We start from the raw sequence: 11,344 nt of genomic DNA, 5'->3' as shown, positions 1-11,344 counted from the left end.
GCTTTCCATAGGCTGAAAATATAGCAGATTTTCATAGTGGGACAGAAGAACAGTCACTGTCATTAAAAACACATCACCATCTATTTTAAGTTTCCTCCTTTTTAAAATACAACAAAACAACAAATTAGAATATTTTGGTATTCCAAAATGCTTGACATAAGAAGCCAAGAACATGTGTAGGACACTGTTCCACATAAGCTATTTCATGGTGGCTACTTTTAGAGCTGAGTGCCACTTAAGTTTGCCTAACAAGGCAGAATGCTACACATCTTTTCAGTTTGTCCCTCACAAGTCCAGTCCTCCACCCGATCTACTGAAGCAACATTATTAATGATTATTCCAGTAACAGGCACAGAATAAAGGGCAATGACTAACCTGCAGCATTAAGTCCTTCATATACATGTGTCAGTTTCCTTCTTGAATACAGTAATACTGTTTGTGGTGAAGCAGTATTAAAATAAACAAGTAAAATGTTGCCTCTTCTAATGGATCAGTATCAAGTCCTACTCCTTACTCAGAAAGTTACCTTTTCTTCTTTAATCAGGACATTAAAGTTACCAAATTTAAGTGCAGCCTTTCCTTGCTTTTAAAGAATTTCATTTTATTTCAGAATGTTTGGATGATACTCCAAGATAGTATCTATTAGTATCACTAAGTGATACTAATCACTATTTCTATTAGTATCACTGAGTGAAGCCATAAGTGAAGCCATTTAAGCAAGTACAATTAATTTTAAAATAATTTAATTAATTAATTACAACTAAGCAGCTTCAAGTATCAGTAAACAAAAGAATGTTTGTATGCTCTTTTTAAATTAGGGACCTGCTAAGTTCCTGCAAGGTGATCTGCATCGTCTATGCCTGGTGTAGTTGTTTACTCACCTCTACCTGGAATAATTTTGCAAGTGTGGTCACTCACTCCAGAGGCATGACAGCTTATTCCCTGTTCTCAGGGAAGGTCTGGATGAGATTACTGTCTCCCCTAGAGCTGAAATGGCCAATCTGGGCCATGCACAAGCACAAGGCATCCATCCATCCCTTCTGACAGTGTAGGCTTGAAAGTGAATCACAGTGCAGACTCAAAAATGAGTACAGTGCAGGCACAAGTACTGCCAGGCTCTCATCTGACAACATCTTGATGAAAAGGGTAATTCACATTGGTCTGGGTAGCTCTTCTGCATTTGCCACCCTTCTAGTAAGGATATCTCCATACAGTCAGCTTCAGGTGATGACTAACAGACCAACTTCAGTGTATACCCAATCTGTGACCAGTTGATAGAACTTAAATTATTCACCCTTATGTTTTTATGTAGCCTGGCTCATGCAGCTAGAAGGCTTTAAATTCCAAATGGACATGCTGGAATTGTAAACTCCAAATTGTACACTGGTAACAAAATCTCAGGTCCAGGTAGAGGAACACACCTTTGCAACCTCTCTTGCAAACTGTGACAGCATGCTCTAGATCTTTAATTACAAAAAGTTTTCGAGTTGACTCTTAATTTCAGACATTATTTTATTCTCCATTCACTATCTCATTTTGTGTATTTCAGTTAACCTCCACACAGAGTGGTACAGACAATTTAAGTCTGTTTAAATCAAGTGAAATCCAAATTGCATATAAAAAAAGTTCATTTTAAGCTTTAATTACATATTTTGAGTAAACTTCTGTCTTTTTTTCTTAATTCCAGTTGCTCTGTATTCTTCTCTTTGCTTCAAATATTCTGCTTTGCATTCTTCATAGAATGATGGATCAGAATAGCTACAAGACAAAAAAACACATATTGTTTTTCATCTTAGAATACTGAAAACAGATATTGCATGAGTACCACTCATAACTGATCTTCCTTCCACACCCAAAGAAAATTTGGTTTGCCTTTAACAGTAAAATAACTTTCCTTTTCAAGCCTCTGTAGTGAAGGCACCAAGAGGAAAGGCAGAAAAAGGGAAACACATTTGGTATTTAAGTTCAGCTGAAGAATTCACTTGCAGTTCTCCTCCTCAGCACGGGAACCTGCTGGAGATTACTTATTTTTTTAATGCATCCAAGTAACTGCTGGAAATAGGTTCAAGTGTATGTCTTTAACAGTAGATATAATGGTCCTTGATCATTATATTAAATTCCATTCTCTCATAATTTTTTGAAGTATAACTATTCAACACTATAAACCTTTTTTGTCAGAAGCATTTGTTTAATTTTATTTTTTTCAAAAGGTGAAGGAACAGACAAATAAAACCGAGTAACTCCAGCAAGTTCTGACTTCTGACAGTTAGGCCTAAATTCTTGCCTGGCTGCAGACGTTTTTTTCATCAGTTCCTAAATACTTGAGAATAACTGTCACTAGTTCACAGGCATTTATTTTTAATTTCAATCACTGGTTTAAGAGAGCAGGACATGCCAAAAATCAAACCAATCTCCTTTTTTCCCCCAGTCAAACTCAAAAACTTCGCAGCCCTCACCCTTGGAAACTCAAGAATCTAACACTTCAGCCTAATGGCACTGGGGGTAAATTAGGACTTCCAAAAAAGATGTTTCAATCCACCATGGCATTGAGTTGACCTCTCATATATAACAATTTCCCATTGCTCCTGCTGCTGCTGTTCACAACAGCAGGACACTTTCAAGACAGACTAAATCTTAAAAAACAGAAGCAAAACGAAAACCAACTTTTACTGTCTTACTAACAGACTACAAAGAAGCTTCACTGTGCACCCCTATCCCCACATCTGTGATGTACCAGAGCAAATAAAGGGCTGCAGGTCCTCTGGGCTGAAGTATGTCCCCAGGTGAATCAAGAAGAGAGCCTCTGTAGCCATAGATTCATATGGTAAATAAAATCCTGTCAGTTAAGAGCCCTGACAAGCACAGCTTTAATAAAGCAAAGATACCATTTTCAGAAAATACATCCAAGTCCCTAACCCTGCACAGCCCTTTTCAGAATAGTTAACATTTCTAGATTAGTACAGGCCATGCACCAAAACCCAGCAAAAACTCAGGAGGGACTTACTAGCCAACCAGACAGTCCTTCAGTGCTGTGTTCTCCTGACGACACTTCACCACCATCAGAACACCGGTTTCTTGACAGCATTTAGTAAATGCTGGGGGGAAAAGAAACAACACAAACCAAATTGAAGTTAGAAAAATGACAATAGGTGAAAAAATCCTATGTGTAGGAAGCAGCAGATCAGATCTGATTTATTATTAATATAACCATAGTTGGCCCAGATTCTCATACTGTTTGCAAGGTCTTTGTCACTTGTTTAGCAACAACACTTTAACTGGGATTCTCCCCTCATCATGTAGCACATTCACACACATATTGCTGTTGCTAATACCATTTCTGAAGTTATTCTTGCAGCAAATCCATGATGCTTGTGCCTACTTTTCACATGCTCTACTCAGGGCTACCACCTACATCTCTGGCATTTAAGAACAATGAAGTTGCTCAATGAAGTGAAAGTACCCGGTCTGTTTTAAGGACCTTAAGACTTAAAAACAAGTCAGTGAGATACTAAAACAGAACAACAAAGTCATGGCTAAGGACATGGGATTTATCTGGGAGTAGCTAAAATTATGCCTCATCGTCACCAGCACTCTGTACAGATGTTTCATTGAATAATAACCCTAGGTAAGAATTGGCTGTTATTTCTATCAGGAGATTTCAAGCTAGTCTAAGAGGTAATCAGCTACATTTAGCAGATGGAAAAGAGAGAAAGAGAGAGAAAAAAAGAACGCCATGTGTCCACGATCAACCAGGAGCCAGATCAAGAACAAAGTTCACCCCTACCACATCCCCTTCCCCAATTCCATCCATTTCTCCTCCTCTAAGGTCTTCCTGGTAGTGATTTAATATCCAGCAAATTTAGGGCATCCAAAAATTATTTTCTTGCAAAATTTACAGCTAATCTAGTAACATCAAAACATAATGGTACTACGTCACACAACAGCTAAGTCATGTTACCTATGCTCAGTGTATAGGTACATCAAGACTTAAATAAACAAGAAAGAAGAGATTTGTGTCTATAAAGGCAGCACTCCTGTCCTCTGCTCATAGCAGATGCCTGCTGAAATGGGCATTAAGCAATTGTGGACCTCAGTGGAACAAAATCCACCTTTTAATCCTGGACACTGCTGTCAAGATTTTGAGAAAGTGATCTAACAGCTGCAAGCAATCCCTAGGTGAGATTAATCTGCTTGTCCACAGCTATTATTAATTAGGCTTTCACTAAAATAATTGACAAGACAAGGTAGTGTTTGCTGAAAGTGTTGATGACAGATTTCAGTGTCCTTATACTGTGAAACTTTGTGAAAAACTGACTTCTTACCTACTTCAAACATATTATTTATTGATGAACACTTAAAAACCTTCCCCAACACAGCACCCAGCGTTACACACTGGCAACTCCACCACACCTACATGAAAACCAGATGAAAGTGTGCAGAAAATGGGTTTAAGCTAACCAGTTAGTTACCATCTGGGAAGACACTGTAACCTGTGCTCAAAGGTATTTAACAACCACACCCAGTTTCTAAGATCTATGTGGTTTAGACTTAAAGTCACCCAAATGCACAAGCACAGCTTTGAAGAAACACCTGGACAGCTCAAGTTTACTAAGCAGTTGAAGCTCAGAACAAGGCAAATGTTTTATTAGGTTATCAGAATATTTCTTTGGTTTTCAAGGGTAAATCTGACATTTCTTCCATTCTTTCCTGGAGTATTTATATTGACTATTCCTACATCATCATCTCAGAAAAATCATATCTATTAGTACATTTCTAAAAATGACCTTTGTTTTTTTGTGGGAAAAACATCCAAAGCTTTTGAAAGCTTTTGGTCTGTCTAATTTGATTTATACTCTCTCTAGGCACTTCTTTAAGTGCTGCGCTGAGGTTTTGGGTTGGGGTTTTTTTTTGTAGTAGTAATCATTTCTTTTGGAAGCTGTGAAGTAAAAAACCACTGAAGACAACAGGAGGTCCCTCTCACTTGTTAACTCACCAGTCTTGATTGGTTAAAGGCGTGATGTCCCAGTGAACAAAAAAAGCCTGAGCTGCAATTGCCAGCATTCCCTGGCTTCAGAAAGCCCTGCCTGTGGTACATGGGCAGGCACTGTTGCAAAGTGATAAAACTGCTTCCAGCTGTTTAGCTTTAACATTACTGATGCTTAACAACAGAGAGGAAGAAAGAAGGTTAAAGCATATTAGGCATCCTTATATGAGCACACAAAACTTGATTATCCATCTTTTCTGTCTGGCAGTCATGTAAGGAATGCAACACAGGTTTAGTTATAGACACTTACCAGAAACCTTCCAGGAGTGTGGAGAATGTTTTTTTTTTTGTTTGTTTGCTTTTTTTTTTATTTTTAACTGTGCTTTGTCTTGCTCACAGAGGGGCAAGTACCAATCTCTTCACTCTCCTAACCAGTGACAGGACTCAAGAAATGGCATGAAGCTGGGTCAGGGCTAGTTTAGGTTTGCTACCAGGAAAAGATATCCACCCAGAGGGTGGCTGGGCACTGGAACAGGCTCCCCAAGGAAATGGTCATAGCACCAAATGTGTCTGAGTTCAGGAAACATTTCAACAATGGTCTCAGGCACATGGCATGATAGGGGTGTTCTGCGGAGGGCCAGGAGTTGGACTTGATGATCCTCATGGGTCCTTTCCAACTCAGCTTATTCCATGATCCTGTGACCCTTCCATGAAATGAAATGTGTCAGTGCTGAGCAGCATAAACAGGGTTTAAATTACTCATTTGGAGAATAATGTCAGAAATAGTGCTCAATAGTTGCAGGTATCTCAAACCAAGAATTAATGTCCTTGTCTGACAAGCCTTAGTCATTCCTCACTCAGGCAATATCTGCATTGTTGACCAAACTTTCAGGATGCATAACAAGACACAACAAAAGGAGCAGATACACAGCATCTAGTTACAAACCTATTGTAATTGAACACTTTAGCAGCTATGAGGGGTAATCAGAACACTAAAGAGTCCAAACCAACCTTCTTCCTCATACACTGCACATTACAGAAAGAACAGAATTGATCTTTTCATAATCTTGTGTATGGTACTATCTTTATGACTTCAGGAAATGGCTTTCCATGACTTCAGAAGCTCATGGGCTGATACATTTTCTTTCTTCCTGCAAGCAGCAAGCTACCAAAACAAAACCTCAAGCAGCTGCAAAACAAGAGGTAAATTTGAGCAAGTCTATAAATCCATTGCAAACTGTAACACAAAGGGAAGTAATTTTTCAAACAATAAAAGTTATTCCAAATATTTCCAGATACAAGGCAAATAAACTGAGGAACAGAGCTCAACACCACAGAAGTGAAAATGCCTTGTAAGAAAGGGGGAAAGGGCTTGCCCTCCATCAAATCAACCCTTTGCCAAGGCTTTTCTAGGACAGCTACATATGTCCATCACTGAATGCTCTGTGCACAGAGAAGGACAGATCCACTACTGCGTCAGCAAGCTGCAGGTGCCTACCAGTTACCACGGAAACTGGCTACAGACCCCCCTTTCACCTGCAGCAGTCATGGTTCATGACATCAGATCTGACATAGGTCACCCCACAGGCTCCTCTCCGTGCCACAGGCTCTGTCTAAGGGGATGCACACGGAGCAAAGATCTCTTCTTGAGGCTACGGCTCAGAGAGACTTCACTGAACAGCTCAGCCCTGATTTGAGACTGGATTTCTTCTTTTTCTCTCACGAAGAAAGCTTTGCATTTCTGTTGCAAGGCAAATCCAAAATAAGTTTTGGTCACAGTTTAGAGAATTTTAAGTCTGATTATGTTCTGGCCATTACAGCCACAAAGAGAGATTTTAACTACTAAAGAGCAAGCCTGCAATTTAGTACCTTTTCTAAATCAACCAAGTACATAAGGCCAAAATGTATCTTTGCCAAGACAGAGGTCTGCTGTCAACTGAACAAGAGCTGAACAGCCATGTCTGAATATAGAGCAAGTCAGTTTTGCCAGTTCTCACCTGCTCACTATGGCATGCTGGCATGTGCCAGGGATCCACCTATGATGGGAAGACCGCATTTTCAGGGAGAGACAGGAGGGCTTTTTGGCTGAGGCCAGAGATAAGTGAGTCCTTCCAAGGACTGACTCTTCAGCAGGGAGCATCTCCAGCCCTGAGCAGCTCAGAGAAGCTGCTGAGTTTGGTCCCTGGCACCTCCAGAGCTTGTGGCACTGCCCTGGATCCAAGAGCCGGATCTCACTGGGTCTTCCTATCCCAACTTACCCACCTGTGAAAGCATGACACAAAGAACTAGGAGAAATCAGATCCAAGTCTTTCTGTAATTCCCTTCAGATGCAGAATTATACAAATTATGTTGGAGGCATGAAGGACTTGTTTTAGTGCCTGACTTAGTATATTTGATGGTTGATTAAAAACTTCTTTAAATTACAGAGCACTCTTTTTTTTAAGGCTTCTTTGATAATTAGCTAGGTTGGCACGGTAAAGAACACTTTGTTTACAAAGATCTTTACAGTCCACACTAATCTTTGCTGAAAAAACCAGTATCTAAGAAGAATGTTTCTCTTTAGCATTTCTAATTGCTTTTTCCCCAACTCTGCTTTATGACTTTATGACAAGATAATATGAGAAGCAGATGGAAACTGAAGTGAAACTGGCTAACAGTTCACGTATCACGGAGTAAAGATTGGACAAATTATTTCCCTGTCTATTCAAGCAGTCAGTCAGGCATATGCAATACACATTAAAGTATTAATTTGAAAAGATCAGATACATTACCAGAAAGCTCCAACAAAGTTGGTGGGGGTCCACCAACAGATGTCCTGGGACATACAAGTCCTAATTTAACAAAAGGAGATAAAAAGCCAGGGTCCTGCCCATTTTAACTTCAGAACACATTCACAGGTCCAAGAAATATTTGTTCCCTATGACAAAAATATAAAACTTGTCGGATTTTGAGTCAAAGGGACAAACCAACATCCGGCAGAAGACTGAGGCACAACTCTACAGAATAAATATGATGATTTTCTTCCACATCATTAAACGAGACAAGGTTAAATTTAACACTGTTAATCTCAGTGTCTGCAGGACTACAAACAATGGACAACAAAAACAAGGCAACATATTTATGATGCAAGTGTTCTTTATGGACCTTACAATACCATCCCACACCCAAACAGAATTCAGCTGGTTTCTTCACTGTGCTGCATTCAAAATGAAATGGTGGAATAGGTGTGTTCGACTGCTGAACTTTCAGTTATGTGTATGTAAAGGAAAGACTTCATGAAAAAAAGTTATGTCCTGCCACAAGCTTAAAAACAAACTGAAAGTTGTGGGGGTTTTTTTGCAATTTAATAAAGAGGAACAACCAGCATCAGATTGTATTTGTAGCAGATTTCTAAAGGATTTTTTCTCTTTACTTAAAATATTTTAAAATATTAAGATAGTTAATTATTTCTTCCTCCAAACATCAAAGTCTTTCCATGTGCAAAGTAAGAGAAGAATAAAAAGTGGGACTTATCTCCAGACAAGCAGCTGCATGGAAACCGTGTTGATATAACACCAAGGAATCATCCTCGTTATCTTCAATGTATGAACTGTTTGTAGCATGAAGGCTATTTCTGAAAGTTCATTTTTTGCAGATTCAGATTACAAAAATACTTGGCACTTTCATATTGCCTCATATTGTGAAGTGTTGTACACTTCATATCATGTTGGAACTGTAGTTTTATCAATTATAATTGTGCATCTATTTTGCAGATGTGCTTGTACACAAAATAAATGAAATATTCCCCATTATCAAGATAAATTGATCCTCTCAGGTCTGGCTCTCGTTTATTTAAAGACTTTACAATTTTACTACTTAAGAGAAAGTCCTACAGAGGTGTTATCTCACCATTTATATTTTCTCAACACTTATGATACTGCTATCACACTCTTAAAATAAGAAAAAAAAACCAAACCAGCTTGCACCATGATCCACACCAGACTTATTCTGGGGTAGGTTTTTCCCTCTACACAAAAAAAAAAAAAAAGTTTTGTCCGTTGTTTGGGTCATTCCTTGGGCTGTACCACTGAATGGAACAAAGATGCCCAAATAACAATGGGGATTTGGAGTTTATAGTAGAAGGAGGAGGAAACAGCTCCCTTTAAACCTTTAAAATCTAAACAAGGGCAAAATTTTAAAACCTATGTTTGCAAAATGTGTACTAAAACATTAAATGATCCAAAACATTACCAGTATTTTAAGGGTAGTTATTTTGCTTTTAATTTTGTATTAAATTATGATTCATTAGCTTGTGACTTTGGAGATGACTCAGTATGCACAGAACAGATTACTGGTGCATTTAATGAGCCAGAGGAAGTAGTAGCATGAACATGAAGAGATTGTTTAATATTGTAGAGTACAAGCTATTTGATATTTCCAACACAGTACAAAAGAAAGCTTCTCTGTAGATTGCTCATGGTTCAGTTAACATCACTGAATATCTAATACCTCCAACTCAATTAATTCTCACCTGATTAAGATCAGTCTGATATTCAAACTAAATCATCTCTCCAGTCAAGTAGAAATCAATATTTCTGATTTTACTTTTAAATTACAACAACAAATAAAATACATGCATCGTCAGTATGCTAGGAGTAGCTTTCCTATTCTAGCCTTCTATGGCATGCATAACACAGCTGATTAAAGAATTATTCTAATTTGAGCAACAATATATATAAGGCAGATTAATTTGAATAGAAGGAGATAGCATGAAATAATTAAATGCATCTTATATAGGGCAAAGAGAAAATTGATATAAAATAACCTTGATTCTTTCAAGTGAACTTCTGTTATCAGATCAAATACTTTGTCTCTGCAAATATTCATTTGCTATAACATAAAAATAATATACTTTCAATTTTCCTGCTCATCACCAGCCCCCCAAAATCTGCTCCATTTCAGCTTTTTTAGCTGCAGGCATGTGTCCTCGGAGAGATGGATCAATACATATCAGCACACAATACAGGACTGGGGAGCAGAGAATCCCAGGAATTCAGGAATTTTAAGGAAGGGATATTCATCCTCCTGGCCAGTGTTTTCCAGAGAACTCTCAGCATAGAAAAGCAGCTTTATCTTAAAGTACAGACTGCAAACAGCAGACCACAGCATCTCTGGCACTCCAAAATAAAATGCAGAAACCTCCCTTGTCTCATGACTGAGAGGAACATACAGCAGGAGAGGAACATCAGGAAGGCAAACAGCACAACTGTGATCTGCAGAGGAAGAATGTCTTGCAAAAAAACCCTAGAAACTCTTTGTCTAAACACAATGCCTTGGGATAAAGAAAGCATCTTACCAATATCCTAGAAATAAATCTGAAGACTTAGCTTTTGGGGACATTTAGAGATGAGAAAATAACATCAAAGGGCCTATTTGTCCTGTACACCATCTTTCTCAAAAGCCAGTAATAGCTGCTTTAAAGAAATGTGTCAGAAAGGCTACATTATGGAAAAATATCTTCTCAAATTAAGTTTCTTCCTAATCCTTATCAACTGTAAGCTTGGCTTATACCTTGAAGCATAAAGTTCTCACATGCCCCTCAAAACCCTTAGGGTGCCTTACATGGTGAGTCAAAATGGACAAGCATTCAAACCAAGAGGATGAAAGAGGGGAAAACCTCCTGAAACCAGAAAGGTATATGCTAGCCTGGATTCCTTCAAAATCTCTCTGGCCCAGCCCACTCAAGTCCTGCTAAACTCCCAACTATTGCAATTGTAGTTATTTGTTTCATACCATGCGTGCTTTTTTCATTAGCAGGTTTTCAAAATCCTGCTGCAAAAATTAATTGGCCTCAAAGTATCTCTCAGCTGGATACAGAAACAGGCCAGAGCAGTAGGGAGCAAAGGCACTGTACCCAGATCAAAAATGTTCGAGAGTTGGTTGGGGTTTTTCAGTACATCCAGTTACTCGCCCTGTAAACTCCACCTACCTACTTAGGAACAAGAGTCTCCAAAGTTTGCATGTCCTACATCCATTGATATTACAAGGTTTGGTCAACTGCTTACAATGGGCTTTTAAAATTAATATAGGAAATCAATGGTCTATTTAAACATTCTGTTTCAAAAATTATTAAAATATATATATAGGTTTTTTTTTAAAACCACAATACCACAGCAGTTCTGAAAACTGATGTAAGGCACATAGGGATCCTCCAACATCAGTTAATTCAAAACTCATTGCTCAGCTGCTGATCTTTTTCTTACAGAAATATTTGCAGGGTTTCTCTTGTTTTCAAAGCCAACAATCATTAAAGACAGAATTTGTGGGGGGGAAGAAAGAGGATCTTAAGAAACTACCATCAAGGAATGACACCCACATTCA

The sequence above is a fragment of the Geospiza fortis genome, unplaced genomic scaffold (genome assembly GCF_000277835.1).
Source record: "Geospiza fortis unplaced genomic scaffold, GeoFor_1.0 scaffold231, whole genome shotgun sequence".
Classification (NCBI taxonomy): domain Eukaryota; kingdom Metazoa; phylum Chordata; class Aves; order Passeriformes; family Thraupidae; genus Geospiza; species Geospiza fortis.
This window is presented reverse-complemented; position numbering follows the sequence as displayed.